Source organism: Mesoplodon bidens (genome assembly GCF_964165515.1).
Source record: "Mesoplodon bidens genome assembly, chromosome: 11".
In the NCBI taxonomy this organism is placed as follows: domain Eukaryota; kingdom Metazoa; phylum Chordata; class Mammalia; order Artiodactyla; family Ziphiidae; genus Mesoplodon; species Mesoplodon bidens.
In genome coordinates this window covers 102,753,612-102,775,384 of record NC_138167.1, presented here as the reverse complement: position 1 = coordinate 102,775,384, position 21,773 = coordinate 102,753,612, and the positions used below count along the sequence as shown (strand labels likewise).

Genomic DNA, 21,773 nt, shown 5'->3' with positions numbered 1-21,773 from the left:
AATGCCGAGCAAGGCCCGCCCCGGCGGCGCCGCGTCCGCGCGGCGCAGCATGATCTCGGCGCTCCAGGCACGGGCGCCGGAACGCCCACTTCCGGGACACGCTCCTCCGGGAGAGGCGCGCAGACCGCCGCCGCGCTCAGGTGACCCGCAGCCAATGCCGAGCAAGACCCGCCCCGGCGGCGCCGCGGCGCAGCACGATCTCGGCGCTCCAGGCACGGGCGCCGGAACGCCCACTTCCGGGACACTCTCCTCCTGGAGAAGCGCGCAGAACGCCGCCGCCCTCAGGTGACCCGCAGCCAATGCCGAGCAAGACCCGCCCCGTTAGGCGCAGCACGATCTCGGCGCTCCAGGCACGGGCGCCGGGAGGCGGGCGTCTCCTCTCCTGAGAGGCAGCTAGCGATGCCCCGGGGCGCGGGCCCCTGCGGCGCGGAGACCGCTCCAGGCTGGACTCATCGACACCAACGCCGCCAGGAGGAGCGCTTGGCGGGACTCGGCAAACAACCCAATGTTTTAAATGGAAAAAGGACTTCAAAAGACCCTTCTCCAGATAAGACATACAAATGGTCAGCAAGCACATGAAGAGATGTTAATCGTCATTAGTCGTGATGAAATGCAAGTTAACACCACAACGCCGACCCCTCCACACACTAGAAGGCCTACAATCAAGAAAGCTAAAAATAACAAATGTTGGCAACAATTTAGAGAAACTGATACAAAATTTCCCATAGGGAAAATGAGTAAGTTCCGGAGGTGGATGCTGAGAATACTTGTACAACATAAATGTAGTTAATACCATAGAACTGTATGCTCAAAATGATTTAAATAGTAAATGTTATGTTATGTGGGGGGGGTTAACATAATTTAGCCCCTGCTTTATACCAGACCCCAGAGTCGAAGCTTCTCATCCATTTTCTCACTTTTACTTAACCTCCTAGGATCTTCACATTCCCATTTAACAGACGAAGCTGAGCCTGAGAGGTTAAACTAAGTGACTTGCCCAAGGCTCACTCGGCCAAGTCTACACTGTTCAATGTTACTGTATTTACTGAACACCTACTAGAGCATCTACTGAGCAATACCTCCAGCACCTGCCAGAGACATTGTGGAAAGACCAGGATGAACGGGGGCTGAAAGCAGATTACAAAACATGGGTAGATCCTGGGGCCCTGCTCTCAAACACTTAAGTTTCTTGGAGTGGAGGGGATGGCTTGTGTCACACTTGCGGAGCCTTTTATTCCACCCCACCGCACCCCCACAGAGGAGGGAAGCAGCTGGCCTGATACTGAATATTAGCTCAGCTGGGGAGGAGTCCTGGGGCTTTGAAGAAGGCATCTCCTGCCCCACTCCCCACATTGCCCCCTAGAGTCCAGTATGTGGGCACAAGCATCCCTGTGGTGGGGCAGGAGGCACGTCTCATGGCACCACTCTTCTCCCACCCTGCAGTAATGACACTGTACCCATACACCCGCCAGAAGGACAATGAACTCTCCTTCTCTGAGGGCACCATTATCTGCATCACCCGCCACTACTCCGATGGCTGCTGTGAGGGCATCGGCTCAGAGGGGTCTGGATTCTTCCCCAGGAACTATGTGCAGCCCAGCTGCTGACAGCCTGGGATCTCTGGGATGCTGACCCAAGCACCGCCTTGAGTGAGCCTCTTGAGTCCCACACCAAAGCCTGCTCAAGACTGGACCAGCCCGGCATGCCTCCTGGGCTGTGAGCTGTGTCTGTTCCTTCCCCCCATTGCAGTGGGAAGGCGTCCTGGTAAAGACAGAGGAGGTACCCAGAGGCCTGCTGGAGACAGGAAAAAACTGGAAGCCAAGGAGTTTGGTGACCTTACCTACAGGGGACCCTTACGCCATGCAAGACAGGATCTCCAGCTGCAAGTGCCAACTTTGAATAAACTTCTGATGACCTCCTAATGATTGCCCTGCAGGGCTAGCAGGCCGAGGGACTGAAAGGCAACCCACTTGTAAGGCTCCCGCTCATTGAGCCTCCTCTGCCTGCCCTAAGCAGCAGTATCTCCCATCTCCTCAGTGCTCACTGAGCCCTCCACACTAGACCCCTGTGCCCCTCTGCGAAGGTGGGCCGCACCCTGCTCTTTTGCCTGTTGCCTGCTTTGTTATGTATTCAGTCTTGGTTCCCCAGGCTGGGCACTCCTCCCAGGGTGGGGACCAGCTCCCTCACTTAGGTGGGGCTGAGAGCAGAGCTCACCTCGCCCTCGTCCCCCAGACGGCAGCGTGAGACATCTCGCTCACCTCCGCCCCTTCACCTCCTTCACAGCTCTGAAACTCCACAAGAGGGAGGTGGGCCTTGGGTTTCCACTGGCTCTGCTTTAAAGCATCATGGCTTTCTCTTCCATACGGGAGAAGAGGGACTCAAAAGGCCCAGTCAGTGGGGTGACTTTGGTTAAGTCCCTGGTTTCTTGCTGCATAGACGAGGCTGGGGTGCAAGGAGACATCTTCGGGCTCTGTGAGGTCCCTGGCTGGCCAGACCCGAGCCCCGGGACAGTGTGCTACCTCTTTCCACCAACAGGAGGTGACTGTTCCCTCTAGCTTTTTATCCTGTGGGGATGCTAACAGGGTGGGGGGGCGGGGGGCAAGGAGTGTAGTGTAGGGTCACAGTAGGTAAAGCAAGATCTAGGCCTGGGACCGTCGGCAGGGAGCACCTCTCTCCGTGGGGAGTCCGGTGCGGGGGAGGTCGGGGGGTACATTTCGGGGCCTAGGTCCTCTGGACAGAAGACTGGAGGAGGGAGGCCACGCAGCCCAAGGCAACAGTTAACCGCAACGCGGCGGGACATGTTCCTTCTCGACCCTGACAGGGAACTCCGTCCTCCCAGCTGGGAGGACAAGGTTTGTGGAAACTGCTGCCTGCTCAGATACGCGTGCCACGCTGCTGCGGCCAGACTCCAGAATTCGCTTGCAGTGGAACTGGGGGAGGCAGCCGAGCTGGGTTTAACTGCACAGATGGGGACAGCTCCCAACTCCCTCCTCCAGTCCCCAAAGGGACCAACCTCGGATTCCGGGAAATCCCAGAGGGATATACCAAAACGAAAGGGAAAGGGAATAATAAAACTAGCTTTCTCTTTCCCGACCCCCACCGCCCCACCCCCTCCCCGCCCGGGTGGCCCCTGCAGGCCACGTCCTCAGCACCTGATGCAGGTGTAGGCGCACTTCGGTGGAGGTTTCCCAGGGCACCACCCTGGCGCGGAAGGAGCTGGGCTCGGCCTTCTGCGCCTCCTGCATAAGGCGGTGCATGGGGTAGTGGCGGCACAGGAGGGCCATGTCGCCGCCTGCCAGCAGCCCCATGGGGCAGAAGTCGTTGGCGCCGTCGCTCACGTAGAAAAGGTGCTCGAAGGGCACGCCGTCGTCGGCCTGCTCGCGCAGATAGTCGCTGAGCGCCTTGTGCTGGCACATGTTGGCGGGGTAGTGAGCGCAGCTGTGCGCGTGGAAGGGCCGCAGCGCCAGCAGCCCCCAAGGGTCGGGCCCCGACGGGTTGCTGAAGATGCGGCAGAACAGGCCGTGGTGACCAGTGGCGCGCAGCGCACTCTCCACGCCAAAGGTGTTGGCGTCTGAGATGAGAATAACCTCAAAGCAGGCGCCCTGCTTGGCCACAAACTGCAGCAGCTCGCCCGTGCCGGGCGACAGGGGGATGGTCTCGTAGATGGCGCGCAAGTCCCACGGCCGCACGCCCTGCTCACCCAGGTACTGGAAGACGCGCTGCATGTACTCGTTGTAGAAGCCCTCGCGATAGGTGGCACGCAGGCTCTCAGGCAGCCGCTGGCCCGCCGCGGCAAGCACACGACGGAGTCGTCGCTGTTTTCATCCACGATAGTCTCGTCCAAGTCGAAGGTCAGGAGGAAGCGTGGCGTGCCGGGCGCAGCCATCCCGCTGTCCTCTACCAGCTTTGTCCTGAGCGACCAAATCCTTTTGTGGTCACCAAAAAGAGTCCCTCAGAGGAAAGGGGGACAGGACCTCTGAGCTTCTCCTGCAGGGTGGGGAGTGGCGGCTGCGGAGGTCTGTCCCCGCTGAGTCTGGAGTGTCAAGAGTGGGGAGAGGGCCTAGCTGAGGTATTTGGGCACAGGATGGAGCAAGGGGTGCTCACGGGAATTGGAGGGGACGCTGCGTCTTATCCATTCCTGGATTTCTGGGCTCCGGCTCTCACGAGTCCCTCCAGTCCCGAGGGTCCGTGAATGGTGTGCATCTGGGCCGTTCCCTCCACTTGCCCCCCATCCCCATGTTATGTATTTTTAACCGCAATTTAAAAAATGAATGAAGCACTGATAATCCATGTTACAACATGGATAAACACTGAAAACATTCTAAGTCAAAGAAGTCATACTGAAAAGGCCACTCATATCACAACCATCTTGTGTGCTTTAAATCCATAGCAGTTTTGAAAATGAGGGGATGGGACTTCCCTGGTGGTCCAGTGGTTAAGACTCTGAGCTCCCAATGTAAGGGGCACAGGTTCGATCCTTGGTCAGGGAACTAAAACCCCGCGTGCACAGTATGGCCAAAAAATAAAATAAAATAAACGTCATTGGCCTGGTTTGGGTCATAGCATCGTCCTTGAACCCATCAGAGCACCCATAGGATGGAACATGGGATTGGCTAAATGTGGATCATATGCCCATCTTCAAGGTGGGTGGAACGTAGCATCAGCCCTCTGGAACTGTTTGGACTGGAAACAGGTAAGAAGTTCCCAAAGGAAAGCTGAGGTTCTGGACTTTGGCATGAGAACAGATGCTGGATTGGGGAAAGCGGCAGATTCCACATCACTGACGGCCCACTGCACAGCTGTGGGATCTGAAGGCCAAGGAAGGAAGGGGCTGATTTAGGGTCAGGGGCTGCAGCCACCCATCCAGTGCTCTTGCTGTCCGTCCACAACAGCAAGAACCTCTTCCTCTTGCAAAAGGCACAGCCCTCCTTGATGTCTCTGGTGGCGGGAGCCCAGGAGTCACACCTGCCCCCTGGCCACATGACTCACCCATCCCCCAAGAACAATACTGCTCATTTATCCAGTCTCCTCCCTCCTTTACAAAGAGCAGAGACTAAATGCTATGGTGGTTAGGAAATTCTTGCTCAATGAAGCAGTGGGAGGCTCAAGGATTATGCCGTATCATGGAATCCATCATTGGCAGCTTTCAGAGACCACATGGGTGCACGTGGCTCTCCAAGACCATGCAGCCTCAGTGTGAAACTGTCCACTGGGTGGCCCAGTTGCTCCCGTATCTTTGACTCTTAATGAGTATGAATATCAAAAGTTTGTTACAGCTGGAAGCACAAAGGATTGCAAGGCCATGGTCTGCTGTATGGTTGTTGTGTCAGGAACACACTCAAATGTTTAGACAGTTATTACCTCGCTTGGCCGGCTATGAGCCTGTGAGGGGGAGGCCCTTTTCTCAACAAGGATGTTAGTAACTGAAACATCCCAAAGGGCTGTCTTTGCTGCCCAGGTAGCTGTTCAATTGCCCAGCGGCAAGGGCAGCTCAGTAATTGGCCACAGAGACTTGACAGGGACCGGACTGGCCTGAGCTGGAGGACCACAGATGACTGCCTGGATGGTCAGAGATCAAGGGCTGTCCTGAGACTTGATGTCTATTGATGCCCACTCAGATGGGACAAAGGATGCCTGCAGTCCCAGGAGGGCCCCACCAGCCCTCAGGAGGCAGCACCTGGGGGCTGGTAGGTCGCTGCACCAAGTTCTGTATAAATTCATAACATGACCATGGAGTGAGCTCAGTCAGGCCTGTGCTGGACCGAGGCTGCCCAGGCCAAGTGGGGCCAGCACTACTCTTTCCAGTTCTGAGGTAGGAGGAAACCCTGTGGGCTTCTGAGGCCCTAACAGCCATTGACTGAGGTTGAGGTGGATTTGAAACAGTCAGTGACCCGAGCAGACGTTTCTTTCTTCTGCTCTCAGGTTCCAGGACGGGGGTAGATAACCAGCGGCCCAGGTGAACCCCCACTCGTGAGTGACCCCGGGCAAGTCCTGTCCATCCTACAGGACTCAGAGATGTGGGGTTAGGGGGGCCGTGGGCCAGTTGTGCTTAACACTAACCCACTAACCCTAACGCCCAAATCTCTACTGTTCCCTCCCTAACCCTAACCTCCTCATCTCTAATCCTAAACCCTAATGCTCCTAACCCCTAGCCCCTAGATACTCGATCTTGACCTGTAAACTCCTAACCCTTACCCTGACCCTGACTCAGACCATCTAACCTGACCCTCTAACCCTGACCCTCTAGCCTGCATCCTTTAACTCTAATCCCTCAAAACCTGGGCTCACCTGAGTGGCTCCATCCAGAGGTGAAGCAGGACCTGTCTTTGGGCCCCCACTGCCTCTGCCCTCTCCTCCCCCCAGGAACCAGAAAGCCCTGGGTTGTTGGACTCTCCTGACCAGAGGGGCAGCTGCTCCTGGTCTACCTGCGCCCACACCCCCCTCCTCTGGGGCCCTTGGCCTCTGGACTGACTTTCAGTCCACCTTCAAGAGCCCGGACACAAATCCAGGTGAGATGCCTGCTTCATTGGCACAGGTGGGACCTGGTCCCCATCCTCACAGCCCGGCCAGAAAGCTTTGTGTGCACTGTCTCATGAGGCTGCCTGTCCCCAGCCAGCTGGAGGGGTCGGGAGTCAGATGGGGAACTGAAGTGTCCTTGAGGTTGGAGTGTGGGCAGGACAGGGTAGGAGGGGCGAGAGGTGAGGTGTCATCATTCCCAAACCAGGCAGGGAGTGTGTGCTGTGTTTGCATTTCGGACAGGGAAGAGTATGTCAGATGGAGGCTCTGAAGTAGCACACCTTGCAGGCCAACCTACTAGGGCAGTTCTTCCCTAAGCTAACGGGTGGCGCAAAACAACGCAACAAACTGTACATATATCCTTATAATGAATCTGGCAACTGGAAAGGAAACGTCACAGGTCATGGCAACTGAGACACGAGGAGCCCATCCCGCCCGCCCAGCCTTGCGCAGTCTGGAGGTGGAGCCGGGGTAGGCTGGACAGGCAGCTCCCGGCTAGGGCCTGGGCCGGAGAGCCCCAGGAGGCATGGCAACCTGCAGACAATTTCCAGAGCCCACTGCAGCCGAGAGACGTTCCCTACAGAACAGCCTCGGGCCCTGTGTGTCCACCCTGTACACAGCACGACCCCGTCGACCCCTGGACCTCATTCATGGCTGTCTGGCCACCCCTCCACTCACTCCCTGAGTGCCTGAGCCCCCAGGGCCCCCTTGGCCGAGCCTTCTCTGCACACCTGGCTCTCCTGACTATCCCTGCCTCTCTGAGCACACCGTGTCCTTCCCTGGGGTCTGCGGGTCTGGCTAAGGGTTCCCCCTTGACCCCGGGTGGGCACCCCAGCCAACGCTGACGCTTGCCTTTCCTGCAAGATGGCCCCCTCAGTCTCACCAACTCCAAACTGTGTTGCATTTACTTCTGGGACAGAGGGAATGAAGAGGAAGCCCCATTCCAGCCTCACACAAGGTGCGTGCTAACCTTGTGGACCCAAGGGACCACCACAAAGAGGCTGGAAGCCTGGCAGAGGCACAGCCCCTACCGTCACCCCTGTTCCTCGGCCCAGCTTCTCTCTTCTACCATCAAACCCCTCAGCCGCCACCAGAGGAAAAATGTGGGCTTGATCCTGTCACTCTGGTTCCAAAACTGTTCTGTCTATAAAACGAAGTCAAAGCTAGCTGTCTGGCCACCCTTGCAGCCCCTCTGCGATGCGTCCTCCCCGCGAGCCAGGCACCCAGCCCGTTCCTCTGCCCCCTGCCCCCACCCTCCTCTAGAGCGAGCTCCGTCCATCCCACTCCTTCAGTTCAGCTCAGCTGCCACCTCCGCTGACCCACCAGCCAGAGGTAACCTCTCCCTCCGCAGACATACCTGGCCTGCAGCTTCTCTGTCCCGCGCACGGCTGGGCTGAGCACAGCTGAGAGCATGCGCCTGCTTCACTGTGGACCCCAGGCCCCAGCACGTGGCACAGGCTCAGGGATGTTTACTGGACAGATGGATGACCGTGAGGATGAGCAGACAGATCACTGACGGTAGCGGGTAGTGGTCCTCCTTCTGAGTCTCTACACTTCACCACAAAGTGCTGAGGCCACAGCAAAAGGGAGGGTGGGGGAAGGCGACACCAGAAAGCCACAACCCCATGCCTTCCTCATCCCCCCACAGCACGCATGTGTACACACACATGTGCACGTACATGCCCAAGCATACCGGCATTCACACACATGTACACACACACATGAAAAGATGGAGTGCAGTCACACACAGGCACACAATCACACGTGCTGCGCATGCAAAAACACGTGCATACACACATGTGCCTGCCTGCACATAAACACACTCACATGCGCTCGGATGTACACAGACCTGTGCACAGACAGCACACACATGCACATGCTTGCGCACACTCACGTAATACACACATACACACAGAAGCTCAGGAAATTTCACAAAGTTTGTTTGTGTTTCACCCTCCCCAAGAACGAGGAGACAGCAGATGGTCCCTGGGAAATAAAGATGGTCACGGCCCTGCACCTGTCACAGAGGCTTGATGAAGGCTCAAGCACGCTCTGCCCTGCCCAGTCGTGGGGTACAGACCCAGCCTGCTCAGCTGCCTCAGCCGAGCCTTCCGCTGCCCCAGCCGCTCGCAGGAGAAGCAAGTCTGAGTGTCAGTTGCAGGTCATGTCTGTGCTACTTCCTGACAGAAGGTCTTGTGTTATCTTGCATGGTATCTTGCTGTGGGCTGAGGCTTACATTTTGCTAACTACTCTTCCATAAGCACTTCACCATATTCCTGAATGCCTATGCCCTCCAGAGGCCCCAGTTCTAGAACCCTGGAGTTGGGAAACAGTCAGCCGTCTCTGTGCACAATCACAAAACTGCAGTCTGACCCAAGTCCACTTCTTCTATGTCTTAATGCTGCTCCACCTGGGGCTGATTGCGGAGGTGCTGGGTCTACAGTCCATGAAGATCTGGGAGACATGATCCCCCTCTCGCAGGCCTGCACGGACTTGCCTTTGCCTGTTAGTCCAAGTCATGCTCTATACAACATGTTTTTCTCCTCTAGAAAAAAATATTCCCAGAAGCAGCAGCATCTCTTTAGACCACAGTCAGGATGACCCTCCTGGAATGAGCCTCAATCCGACCTCAACTGGACTATCTCCTGCCCTCTGCCTGACAAGGACCAGGCCTTGGATGTGGTCAGTCTCCCCTCCAGTCTGACTGGGCCTTCCTGATCAGAGAACCCAGGAATACCCCGAGCCTGTGGACTCAAGCACGTGCTGTGGGAAAATGTGCTGATGCATAAAAAAATGATAGGACTCTCCAAGACCATAAAAAATCACACACAACACAAACCATAAATAACCGCCAGGCTTTTTCTACACTGTGTGAAAACTGTCAATTTTTCACTACACTGGAACATACTCAGAGATGCTCTGGGCCTGGAAGAGCCCCAGGGCCCTGGTGCTGCCCAGACTGGAAAGGGCCTCACAAAGCACCTTCTGGATCCTCACTGTGGTGGGATGGGGGATCCAGGGAGACTGCATAAGAAGTGGGTACGGGAGCCCAGCCAAGCTCCCAGGTTTCTGGTGCCTGGAGGGTCAGAAAGTTCCAGAGTATTCCCCTTGCTGAACTTGGATTCAGAGTCCCAGGTGCTCTGTGGGCAGAAGGATCCTCCCATGAGGACACTGACCATCTCCTCCAGGCCTCTACCACACAAAGGGTGACCAAACACAGAGCTGTGCCACAGGGACGCGGGCAGGCCAGGGACCCTGAGGGAGAGGAGGCGGGAAGCGGCAGCACCCCAGTTGCATGGTCTTCTCGTCCCCCTGGAGCCCCTGCCCTGGTGCACAGTTCACTCCCAGGCTCACCGGGAGTGACGCGCTGAGCAGGCCTTAGACTTACCGATGGCCAGATCTCTCGGCCCTCTGCATCCTGTGTTTTGCTGCAGAGAGTACACCCTTAGTAACTGCTCAGGTCACGGAAAGACAGGGTCAATGAACGAATGAGCAAGGGAATGAGTGAGCGATGAAGGAACAGAAAAATGGGCAGATGGTGGATCCGCACGGCCGTGCTGACCCCAAGAACGAAATGTCACAGGTGTGCAAGACTCTCCCACGAAACACAGTCTCCACCGCCTCCTGACCCCAAGCCACTCCCTTAAGGACACCCTTGCTCCACACCCTAAACTGTACCCTAGCCCTAGCCCGTACCCTAACCCATACCCTAACCTGTACCCTAATCCATACCCTAACCCTAACCCGTAGCCGTACCCTAACCCATACCCGAATCCTAAAACTAAGGCATACCATACCCTAACCCATACCCTAACCCTAACCCGTACGCTAACACTAAACCATAACCTAACCCATACCCTAACCCATACTCTAACCCTAACCTAATCCTAACCCTGAACCTGACCCTGACCCTAACCCTACAGCTAACCCTAACCCAACACTAACACTAACCCTAACCCGTAACCCTAACCCTAAACCTTACCCTAACCCTAAACCTAACCTTAACGCTACCCTAACGCTTACCTTTACCATAAATCTTACCCGTTCACTAACCCTAACCCTAACCTTAACCCCTAAACCCTAACCCTAACCCGACCCTGACCCTAACCCATACCCCAACCCTAACCCGTGCCCTAACCTTAAACTGTACCCTAACCTGTATCCTAACCCTTATCCATACCCTAAGCCTAACCTGTACCCTAACACATACCCTAAGCCTAAGCAGTAGCCATAACCTAACCTGTACCGTAACCCGTATGATAACCCTAAGCCTACCCTCTTACCCTAACCATCGCTGTAACCTTTAAACCCTAACCCCAAAACCCTAGTCTTGACCCTGACCCTGACCCTAACCCTAAACCCCAACTCTGAAAGCCTAAAACCCTAAAACCCTAAACCTAACCCTAAACCCTAAACCTTAATCCCTAACCCTAAACCTAACCCTACCCCAACCCTAACCCTAACTAACCCTACCCATAACTAACACTAACGCTAACCCTAACACCTAACCCTAACCCTAAACCTCTAACCCAAAACCTCTATCCATAACCCTAACCCTAACCCTAACCTAACAAAAGCACCGATGCTACTCCTATCTCAGGCCCTGACACTGTCCCTATATAAAGACTTGCTGCTGTCAATATCTATATCCTGACACAATCCTAAGCTTATATACTGACCCATCTCTTACTGAAGTCCTGAAACTCTCCCTAAGTGAACCTTGACGCGGTCCCTAAATGAGGCCCCGAGGCTGTCCGTAACAGACACCCCAATAATATCTTTAACCAACACCCTGATGCTGATCCTACAGAGGCACTTGTGGTGCTACTAAGCCTTTCCCGGACACTGTCCCTAGATAAGGCCCTGACGCTGCTTCTAAATAAGGCCCTGATGCTCTGAGTAACTAAAGCCCTCAAACTATCCCTTGCTCATTTACTGACATAATCCCTAGCCCTTAACCTGACTCGATCCATAGCTAATGTCCTGCCTCTGATCCTACCTGAAGCCCTAATGCTGTCCCTAACTAAGGCCCTGACTAGTCCTAACTCAGGCCCTGACACGATACCTAACAAAGGCTCTGATGCTACTCCTAACTAAGGCCCTGACACTCTCCATAACTAAGGCCCTAAACCTACTCCTAACTCAGGACCTGAACATGTCTTTAACTAAGACCCTAATACTGATCCTACAAAGGCCTGATGCTGCTCTGAAGTCATGACCTGACAAGTGTCCCCAGCTAAGGGCCTGACGCTAGGCCTCACTCAGGCCCTGTCACTCTCCCTAAGTCAGGCTCTCACGCTGTCCCTACCTGAAGCCCTGACATTGGTTCTAAAAATGGCCCTGGTACTGTCAGTAACTAACGTCGTGACATGATCCCTAGATGTTAACCTGACCCTGTCACTAGCTAATGTCCTCCCTCTGATGATAACTAAAGCCCTGATGCTGTGCCTAACTCAAGCCCTGAATTTAGTCCCAAGTCCGTGACACTGTCCTTAATTAAGGCCTAGATGCTTCTCCTAGGTCAGGGCTTGATACTGTTCCTAACTAAGGCCCTAACACTATTCCTAACTCAGGGTCTGACACTGTACGTAACAGAAGGCCCTGACGCTAGTCCTAAGGCCCTGACACTACTCCTAACTCAGGCTCTGACGCTAGTCCTAACTAAGGCCCTGACACTACACCTAACTCAGGCCCTGACACTGGCCCTAACTAAAGCACTGACACTACTCCTAACACAGGCCCTCACACGATTCCTTTGAAGGCTCTGATGCTAGTCCTAAGGCCCTGACACTGACCCTAACTAAGGCCCTGCTGCCATCAATATCTAAAGTCCTGACACTATCCTGAGAATATATTCTAACAAATGTCTTAATAACATCCTAGAACTCCTGATGTAAGCCTTGACGCTGTCCCTAAGTGAGGCCCTGAGGCTGTCCCTAACACAGGCCCTGAGAATGTCTTTAACAAAGACCCTGATGCTCATCCTACAGAGGCAATTGTGCTGCTCCTAAGCCTGGCCTGACACTTTCCCTAGATAAGGCCCTGACGCTGGTCCTAAATAAGGCCCTGATGCTCTGAATAACTAAGGCCTTCAAACTATCCCTCGCTCATTTCCTAACATTTTCCATAGCCCATAACCTGACTCGATCTGTAGATAATGTCCTGCCTCTTATCCTACCTGAAGCCCTAATGCTGTCCCTAACTAAGTCACTGACTACTCCTAACTCAGACCCTGACACTGGCCCTAACCAAAGCCTTCAAACTACTCTTAACTCAGGTCAGACACTGTCCCTAACAAAGACCCTGACACTACACATAACACAGGCCCTGACATGATGCCTAACAAAGGCTCTCATGCTAGTCTTAACTAAGGCCCTGACACTCTCCCTACCTAAGGCCCTGAACCTACTCCTAACTCAGGCCCTGATCATGTCTTTAACAAAGACCCTAATGCTCATCCTAGAAAGGCCCTAATGCTGCTCCTAAGTCATGCCCTGAGAATGTCCCTAGCTAAGGGCCTGATGCTAGGCCTCACTCAGGCCGTCGCTCTCCTTACGTCAGGCTCTGACACTGTCCCTACCTGAAGCCCTGACACTGGTTCTAAACAAGGCCCCTGGTACTCTCAGTAACTATGGTATTGACACTATCCCCAGGTCATTTCCTGACACTATACCTAGATATTAACCTAACTCTATCTTTAGCTAAAGTCGAGCCTCTTCTGCCGACTAAAGCCCTGATGCTGTGCCTAAATCAGGCCGTGAATTTAGCCCCAAGGCCATGACACTGTTCCTAACTAAGGCCTAGAAGCTGGTCCAACGTCAGGGCCTGATACTGTCCCTAACAAAGGCCCTAAGACTATTCCTAACTCAGGCCCTGACACTGTACCTAACAGAAGGCTCTGATGCTACTCCTAACCAAGGCCCTGACACTGTCCCAAACTAAGGCCTAGATGCTGGTCCAAAGTCAGGACCTGATACTGTCCCCATCTAAGGACCTAGCACTATGGCTAACTCAGTCCCTGACACTACCTAACAGAAGGCCCTGACCCCAGTCCTAATTAAGACCCTGACACTGTCCCTAACAAAGGCTCTGATACTAGTCCTAACCAAGGCAATGACACTGTCCCCAAGTAAGGCCTGAGATTACTAATAACTCAGGCCATGACACGATACCTAAAAAAGGCTCTGATGCTGTTCCTAACTAAGGCACTGACACTGTCCCTAACTAAGGCCCTGACACTACTCCTAACTCAGGCCCTCAAACGATTCCTAACAAAGGCTCTGATGCTAGTCCTAACTAAGGCCCTGACACTGTTCCTAACAAAGGCACTGATGCCACTCCTAACTCAGGCCCTAACACTGTCCCCAATGAAGGGCCTTGTGCGACTCCTAATTCAGGCCCTAACACGATACCTAACAAAGGCTCTGATGCTAATCGTACCTAAGGCTCTGACACTGTCCTTAACTAAAGCCTGGACACTACCACTAACTCAGGCCCTGATACTGTCTCTACCTAAGGCCCTGACACTACACCTACCTCAGGCCATGACAGTGTCCCTAACTAAGGCCCTGACACTACTCCTAACTCTGCCCTGACATTATAACTAACAAAGGCTCTGATGCTAGTTCTAACCAAGGCCCTGTCACTGTCCGAAACAAAGGCACTGACACTACTCCTAACTCAGGCCCTGACAGGGTACCTAACGAAGGCTCTGATGCTTATCCTAACTAAGGCCCTGACACTGACCCTAACTAAGCCCTTGACACTACTCCTAACTAAGGCCCTGACACTGTCCTTAATGAAGGCCTTGACACTACTAATAACTCAGGCCCTGACACTGTCCCTGAGGCCATGACACTACTACTAACTCAGGCCCTGACACGATACCTAACGAAGGCACTGATGGTAACCCTAACTAAGGCCTTGACACTATTCCTAACTAAGGCCCTGATGCTACACTTAACTCAGGCCGACACTGTCCCTAAATAAGGCCCTGATACTACACCTAAAACAGGCCCTGACACTGTTCCTAACAGAGGCACTGATGCTAGTCCTAAATCAGGCCCTGACACTGTCCCTAATAAAGGCCCTGCTGCTGTCAATATCGAAAGTCCTGACACTATCCTAAGCTTATATCCTGACCAATCTCTTACTAAGTTCCTGAAACTGTCCCTAAGTGAGGCCTTGATACTGTCCCTAAGAGAGGCCCTGAGGCTGTCCCTAACAGAGGTCCTGATAATGTCTTTAACAAAGACCCTGATGCTGATCTTACAGAAGTACTGGTGCTACTCCTAAGCCTTGTGTGGACACTGCCCCTAGATAAGGCCCTGACGCTGGTCCTAAATAAGGCCCTGATGATCTGAATAACTAAGGCCTTCAAACTATCCCTCGCTCATTTCCTGACGTTATGCCTAGCCTGTAACCTGACTCAGTCCGTAGCTAATGTCCTGCCTCTTATCCTACCTGAAGCCTGAATGCTGTCCCTAACTAAGGCCCTGACAATTGCTAAATCAGGCCCTGACACTGGCCCTAACTAAAGCCTTCACACTACTCCTGTCTCAGGTCCTGACACTGTCCCTAACTAAGGCCCTGACACTACTCATAACTCAGGCCCTGAGACGATACCTAACAAAGGCTCTGATGCTAGTCTTAACTAAGGCCCTGACACTCTCCCTACCTAAGGCCCTGAATGTACTCCTAACTCAGGCCCTGATCATGTCTTTAACTAAGACCCTACTGCTCATCCTACAAAGGCCCCGATGCTGCTCCTAAGTCATGCCCTGAAAGTGTCCCTAGCTAAGGGCCTGATGCTAGGCCTCACTCAGGCCCTGTCGCTCTCCCTAAGACAGGCTCCCAGGCGATCCCTACCTGAACCTGACACTGGTTCTAAACAAGGACCTGATACTCTCAGTAACTGTGGTATTCACACTATCCCCAGGTCATTTCCTGACACTATACCTATACCTTAACGTAACACTGTCTTTAGCTAAAGTTGAGCCTCTTATGCCAACTAAAGGCCTGATGCTGTGCGTAACTCAGGCCCTGACTTAGTCCCAAGGCCTTGACACTGTCCCTAACTAAGGCCTAGATGCTGGTTGAACGTCAGGGCCTCATACTGTCCCTAACAAAGGCCCTAACACTAATCCTAACTCAGGGCCTGACAGTGTACCTAACAGAAGGTCCTGACGTTAGTCCTAACTAAGACCCTGACACTGTCCCTAACAAAGGCTCAGATGCTAGTCCTAACCAAGGCCCTCACACTGTCCCTAACTAAGACCCTGACAGTACTCCTAACTTAGGCCCTGACCCGATACCTAACAAGGCTTACTTATTAAGTAAGTAATAATTAGCCTACCTGAAGCCTTAACTCTGTCCCTAACTAAGGACCTGAATAGTCTTAACTAAGGACCTGAATAGTCTTAACTAAGGCCCTGACACTGTCCTCACCAAGGCCTTCACTGTACTCCTAACTCAGCCCCTGACACTGTACCTAACTAAGGCCCTGACCGTACTCCTAACTTAGGCCCTGACACGATACCTAACAAAGGTTCTGATGCTATTCCTAACTAAGGTGCTGAAACAGGACCTAACTAAGGCCCTTGACTTAGGAGTAGTGTCAAGGCTTTAGTTAGGGACAGTGTTGGGCCTTAGTTCGGACTAGCATCACAGCCTTTGTTAGGTATCATGTCACGGCCTGAGTTAGGAGTAGTGTCAGGGCCTTAGTTGGGGACAGTGTCAGGTCCTTAGTTAGGACTAGCAACAGAGCCTTTGTTAGTAATCGTGTGAGGGGCTGAGTTAGGAGCAATGTCAAGGCCTTAGATAGGGACAGTGTGTGTCAGGGCCTTGGTTAGGACTAGCATCAGAGTCTTTGTTAGGTATCATATCAGGGCCTGAGTTAAGAGTAGTATCAGAGCCTTAGTTAGGAACAATGTCATGGCCTGAGTTAGGAGTAGTATCAGGGCGTTATTTAGGGACACTGTCAGGGCCTGAGTTAGCAGTAGTGTCAAGGACTTTGTTAGGGATTGTGTCAGGGCCTCAGTTAGGAATAGTGTCAGGGCCCTAGGTAGGGACAGTATGAGGCCCTGACCTAGGATGAGCATCTAGGCCTTAGTTAGGGACAGTGTCACGGCCTTGGGACTAAAGTCAGGGCCTCAGTTAGGCACAGCATCGGGGCTTTAGTTGGCAAAAGAAACTCAACTTTAGCTAAAGAAACGGTTAGGTTAAAGTCTAGGTATAGTATCAGGAAATAACCTAGGGATAGTGTCAAACTTTAGTTACTGAGAGGATCAGGGCCTTGTTCAGAACGAGTGTCAGGGCTTCAGGTAGGGACAGCGTCAGAGCCTGACAGAGAGATGGTCAGAGCATGACTGAGGCCTAGCGTCAGGCCCTTAGCTACGGACACTGTCAGGGCATGACTCAGGAGCAGCATCAGGGCCTCTGTAGAATCAGCATTACGGTCTTAAGACATGATCAGAGACTGAGTTAGGGAGAGCGTCAGGGCCTCAGTTACAGGTAGCTTCAGGGCCTATGTTAGCGACAACCTCACAGCTTTATTTGGGGACAGCATCAGGGCTGACTTAGGAATAGTGTCAGGACCTTGGTTAGACATGGGTCAGTATATTAGCTCAGTATAGTGTCAGGCCTTTAGTTATTACTATCGGCAGGGCCTACATTAGGGACAGCTTCCGGGCCTTACTTACAGACAGTGTCAGGGCCTTAACAGGACTATTCAGGGCCTTAGTTAGGGACAGCATTAGGGCTTTACGTAGGATGAGAGACAGGATATTAACTATGGACTGAGTCAGGTTACAGGCTAGGGATAAGGTCAGGAATGGACCGAGGGACAGTTTGAAGGCCTTAGTTACTGAAAGAACCTGGGCCTTCTTTACGACCAGTGTCATGGCCTTCGGTAGGGACAGTGCCAGGTCAAGGCCTAGGAGGAGCATAAGGGCCTCTGTAGGATCAGCATCAGGGTCTTGGTTAAAGACATTCTCAGGGCCTCACTTAGGGACAAGCTCAGGGCCTTACTTAGGGACAGCGTCAAGGTTCACGTAGGGACAGTTTCAGGACCTTAGTAAGAGATGTGACAGGATATATGCTCAGGATAGTGTCAAAACTTTAGATACTGACAGCAGCAGGGCCTTTGTTAGGGACAGTGTCAGGGCCTGAGTTAGGGACAGTGTCAGGGACTGAGCTAGGGTCAGTGTCACGGCCTTAGTTAGGATTAGCATCAGAGCCTTCGTTAGGTATCGTGTCTGGGCCTGAGTTAGGAGTAGTGTCAGGGCCTTAGTTATGGACAGTGCCAGGGCCTGAGGTAGGTGTAGTGTCAGGGCCTTAGTTATGGACAGTGCCAGGGCCTGAGGTAGGTGTAGTGTCAGGGCCTTAGTTATGGACAGTGTCAGGGCCTTAGGAAGGTGTAGTGTCAGGGCCTTAGTTTGGACAGTGTCAGGACCTTAGTTAGGACTAGCATCAGAGCCTTTGTTAGGTATCGTGGCAGGGCCTATATTAGGAGTACAACAAGGGCCTTAGTTGGGGACACATTCACGGGTTGTGCTAGGAGTAATGTCAGGGCGTTATTTAGGGAGAGTGTCAGGGCGTGAATTAGGAGTAGTCTCAGGGCCTTAGTTAGGAGTAGCACCAGAGCCTTTCTTAGGAATAGTGTGAGGGCCTGAGTTATGACCAGCATCAGAACCTCTGTTCGGTATCATGTCACAGCCTGAGTTAGCCATAGCCTCAGGCTCTACTTAGGGACAGTGTCCGGGCATTGGTTAGGAGCAACAGAGCCTTTGTTACGGACACTGCCAGGACCTTGGTTGGGACTAGTGTCAGAGCCTTCTGTTAGGTACACTGTCAGGGCTTTAGTTAGGAATAGTATTACGGCCTTAGTTAAGGACAGTTATCAGGAGCTGACTTAGAGCATCAAGGCCTTAGTTAGGGACAGTGTCACAGCCTTGGGGCTGAATTCAGGGCCTGAGTTAGGGACAGCATCAGTGCTTTAGTTGCCATAAGAGGCCTGACATTACCTAAAGAGAGGGTTAAATTATGATCTAGGTATAGTGTCAGGAAATGACCCAGGTATAGTGTCAACACCTTAGTTACTGAGAGTATCAGGGCCTTGTTTAGAACCAGTGTCAGGGCTTCAGGTAGCGACAGCGTCAGAGCCTGACGTACGGAAAGCGACAGGGCCTGAGTGAGGCCTAGCATCAGTCCCTTAGCTGGGGACACTGTCAGGTCATGACTCAGGAGAAGCATCAGGGCCTCTGTAGGATCAGCATTACGGTCTTAGTTAAAGACATGGGGGCTTCCCTGGTGGTGCAGTGGTTGAGAGTCCGCCTGCCGATGCAGGGGACACGGGTTCGTGCCCCGGTCCGGGAAGATCCCACATGCCATGGAGTGGCTGGGCCCGTGAGCCATGGCCGCTGAGCATGCGCATCCGGAGCCTGTGTTCCACAACGGGAGAGGCCACAACAGTGAGAGGCCCGCGTACCGCAAAAAAAAAAAAAAAAAAAGACATGGTCAGGGCCTGACTTAGGCGGAGCATCAAGGCCTCAGTTAGGGATAGCTTCAGGGCCTGTCATAGGGACAGCCTCAGGGATTTAGGGCCAGCATCAGGGCTGACTTAGGGATAGTGTCAGGACCTTGGTTAGAGATGGGTCAGTATATTAGCTCAGGATAGTGTCAGGCCATTAGTTATTGCCGGCAGCAGGGCCTGCATTAGGGACAGCTTCTGGGCCTTACTTACAAACAGTGTCAGGGCCTTACTGATGACTAGTCAGGAACTTAGTTAGGGACAGCATTAGGGCTTCAGGTAGGGTAAGAGGCAGGACATTAACTACGGACTGAGTCAGGTTACGGGCTAGGGATAAAGTCAGGAATGTAGCGAGGGACAGTCTGAAGGCCTCAGTTACTGAGAGAACCTGGGCCTTCTTTAGGACCAGCGTCACAGCCTTCGGTAGGGACAGTGTCAGGGCAAGGCCTAGGAGGAGTATGAGGGCCTCTGTAGGATCAGCATCAGGGTCTTGGTTAAAGACATTCTCAGGGCCTCACTTAAGGACAGTCTCAGGGTCTCACTTAGGGACAGCGTCAAGGCTCACTTAGGGACAGTTTCAGGACCTTAGTAAGAGATGGGACAGGATATATGCTAAGGATACTGTCAAAACTTTAGATATTGACAGCAGCAGGGCGTTTGTTACGGACACTCTCAGGGCCTGAGTTAGGACTAGCATCAGTGCCTCTGTTAGGAACAGTGTCAGGGCCTGTTGTAGGTGTAGTATCAGGGCCTTATTTAGGGACAGTGTCAGGGCCTGAGTTAAGTGTAGCTTCAGGGCCTAGTTAGGAATAGTGTCAAGGCCTTAGTCAAGGTCACTGTCACGGCCTTAGTTAGGGTTAGCATCAGATCCTTTGTTAGGTATAATCTCAGGGCCTGAGTTAGAAGTTGTATCAAGGCCTTAGTAAGGGATAGTGTCAGGGCCTTGGATAGGACGAGCGTCAGAGCCTGTATTATGTAAAATGGCAAGGAAAGTGTTAGGAGGAGAGTCAGGCCCTTAGTTAGGGACACTTTCAGGGTCTTAGTTAGGGACAGTATCACAGCCTGAGTTAGTAGTACTGTCAAGGCCTTAGTTAAGGACAGTGTCATGGTAAGACCTAGGAGGAACATAAGGGCCTCTTTAGGATCAGCATCAGGGGCTGGAGCTCGGGCTGGGGCTGGGCCTGGGGCTGCGGCTAGGGCTAGGGACTTAGTTAGGAAAAGTGTCAAGGCCATAGTTAGGTTCACTGTCAGGGCCTTAGTTAGGGTTAGCATCACAGCCTTCGTTAGGTATAATGTCAGGGCCTGAGTTAGAAGTAGTGTCAGGGCCTTAGTGAGGGACAGTGTCAGGGCCTTAGTTAGAACGAGCGTCAGAGACTTTGTTATGTATAATGGCAGGGCCAGAGTTAGGAGGATAGTCAGGCCCTTAGTTAGGGACACTGTCAGGGCCTGAGTTAGGGACAGTATCACGGCCTGAGTTAGTAGTAGTGTCAAGGCCTTAGTTAAGGACAGTGTCAGGGCAAGGCCTACAAGGAGCATAAGGGCCTCTGTATGATCAGCATCAGGGGCAGGGTTAGGGGCAGAGGCACGGGCAGGGGCAGGGGCAGGGGCCGGGGCCGGAGCAAGTGCAAGGACTAGGGTTAGGGTTAGGGCTTAGGAATACTGTCAAGGCCCTACTTAGGGTCACTGTCAGGGCCTTAGTTAGGGTTAGCATCAGAGCCTTCATTAGGTATAATGTCAGGGACTGACTTAGAAGTAGTGTCAGAGCCTTAGTGAGGGACAGTGTCAGGGCCTTGGTTAGGACGAGCGTCAGAGCCTTTGTTATGTATAATAGCAGGGCCAGATTTAGGAGGAGAGTCAGGCCCATAGTTAGGGACACTGTCAGGGACTTAGTTAGGGACACTATCACCGCCTGAGTTAGTAGTAGTGTCAAGGACTTAGTTAAGGACAGTGTCAAGGCCTTACTTACAACTAGCATCACAGCCTTTGTTCGGTATCGTGTCGGGGCCTGATTTAGGAGTAGTGTCAAGGCCTTAGTTAGGGTCAGTGTAAGGGAATTAGTTAGCAGTACTGTCAAGGCCTTACTTAGGATTAGTGTCAGAGACTTAGTTAGGATTAGCATCAGAGCCTTCATTAGGTATCATGTCAGGGCCCAAGCTAGGAGTAGTGTCAGGGCCTTACTTAGGGACAGTATCACAGCCTGAGTTAGTAGTAGTGTCAAGGCCTTAGTTAAGCACAGGGTCAGGGCAAGGCCTAGGAGGAGCATAAGGGCCTCTGTAGGATCAGCATCAGGGGCTGGGGTTGGGGCTGGTGCTAGGGCTAGGGATGGGGCTGGGGCTGGGGATAGGGCTAGGGCTAGGGCTAGGGCTAGGGCTAGGGCTAGGGCTAGGCCTTGGGCCTTAGTTAGGAATAGTGTCAAGACCTTAGTTTGGGTCACTGTCAGGGCCTTAGTTAGGGGTAGCATCAGAGCCTTCGTTAAGTATAATGTCATAGCCTGAGTTAGAAGTAGTGTCAGGGCCTCAGTGAGGGACAGTGTCTGGGCGTTGGTTAGGACGAGAGTCTGAGCTTTTGTTATGTATATGGCGGGTCCAGAGTTAGGAGGACAGTCAGTCCCTTAGTTAGGGACACTGTCAGGGCCTTAGTTAGGGACAGTATCACAGCCTGAGTTAGTAGTAGTGTCAAGGCCGTAGTTAAGGACAGTGTCAGTGCAAGGCCTAGGAGGAGCATAAGG

The 21,773-nt window shown here is 53.0% G+C and overlaps 1 protein-coding gene and 1 pseudogene across 3 annotated transcripts in view; one reads left to right on the top strand and one right to left on the bottom strand.

The window, feature by feature from the left end:
* Positions 1-21,773, top strand: part of LOC308625130 (uncharacterized protein) — a 124,075-nt gene that overhangs the window by 53,657 nt on the left and 48,645 nt on the right. Inside the window, exon 2 of one of the 2 annotated variants that reach the window (XR_014017056.1) lies at positions 936-1,023. The exons of the other annotated variant lie outside the window; for it this stretch is intronic. The gene's annotated coding sequence lies outside the window, so the exon portion shown is untranslated. Of the gene's footprint in view, positions 1-935; positions 1,024-21,773 lie in introns of those variants that run through there. 2 annotated transcript variants of the gene reach the window in all.
* LOC308625077 (phosphoethanolamine/phosphocholine phosphatase-like) lies at positions 3,028-3,996 on the bottom strand (annotated as a pseudogene). Its single transcript has one exon. The product of its transcript is annotated as a phosphoethanolamine/phosphocholine phosphatase-like (transcript).